Here is a 1,335-nt window from a genome sequence, read left to right on the forward strand (position 1 = left end):
CCTGACTGTCTGTCTGTCTCCAAGTGCTGCTGTCGTCTGCAAGGGATTCCCACATGCGGAGGTTGATGTTGCCAGTCTTCATGTCTCATTTGCAGACATCTTTGTAATGCAGAGTTGGTCTGCCAATGGGCCTAGTGCCTGAAGCCAGCTCCCCGTAGAGCACGTCCTTGGGGATCGTGTGGCCGTCTTCCATTCTGTGGACATGAGCAAGTCAGTGCAGACGTCGCTGAGACAGGAGTGCAAACGTGTTGGGAAAGTGGGATTGGGAGAGCACATCTTTGTTTGAGACTCTGTCCTGCCATGTGATGCCCAAAATCTTCCTGACATGGCACACATGGTAGGCATTGAGGCATCAATAAATAAATATTGTGTTGTGTCAAGTGCGCTAGGCATTTGGGGTCCTTCCTGTGTGGAGCCCAAAATGCATCCCTGTAAATAGTGGGTGGCGCTGTGGGTTAAACCACAGAGCCTAGGGCTTGTCGATCACAAGGTCGGCGGTTCAAATCCCCGTGATGGGGTGAGCTCCCATTGTTTGGTCCCTGCTCCTGCCAACCTAGCAGTTCAAAAGCACGTCGAAGTGCAAGTAGATAACGGCGTTTCCGTGCGCTGCTCTGGTTCGCCAGAAGTGGTTTAGTCATGATGGCCACATGATGACCCAGAAGCTGTACGCAGGCTCCCTCATCCAATAAAGCGAGATGAGTACCGTGTTCAACCCCAGAGTCGTCCGCGACTGGACCTAATGGTCAGGGGTCCCTTTACCTTTACCTAAATAGCCATGTATAGCTAACCACACTTGCATAAGTGGTATTAAGTTCAGGGAGCGTTTTTAGTGTGTGATGTCCTATTGTGCTTTGACTATTTTTTTTTGAGAGCCGCCCAGAGTGGCTGGGGCAACCCAGTGAGATGGGGCAGCATATAAATAACAATTTCTTCTTGTTGTCGTCGTCATCATTAGAGTCATCCGCATTTTTGCTTCCTTGAATAATTTTGGACACCATCCACATTTGTGTGTGCCCATCTGAAACCTGACGATGGGGCAGTTTTTTTTGGGGGGGGGGGTAGAGTTAACCCGTGACAAGTGCCCCTTAAATTTATAGGCCAGATAGGGGGATGGGGAGGCGGGAAAGCTGCGGAAGGAGGCGGGGCATTCAGGTAGCACCTCCTGGGTGCAAAATAATCCCCCAGGCTGCTCAAGACATGCAGAGCTCGGAGCAGAAAGAAGCCCCGCCGGCGACTATTGCGTGCGAGGAGGTGGAGGAGAAGGCGCCTCCGAGCTCCGCCCGCTGCTTGGGGCTCAGCGCCAGCGGGCCGGCCGTTGGCAGGGAAAAGGAGCCG

This window comes from Lacerta agilis, chromosome 3, assembly GCF_009819535.1.
Source record: "Lacerta agilis isolate rLacAgi1 chromosome 3, rLacAgi1.pri, whole genome shotgun sequence".
NCBI classification, from domain to species: Eukaryota; Metazoa; Chordata; class Lepidosauria; order Squamata; family Lacertidae; genus Lacerta; species Lacerta agilis.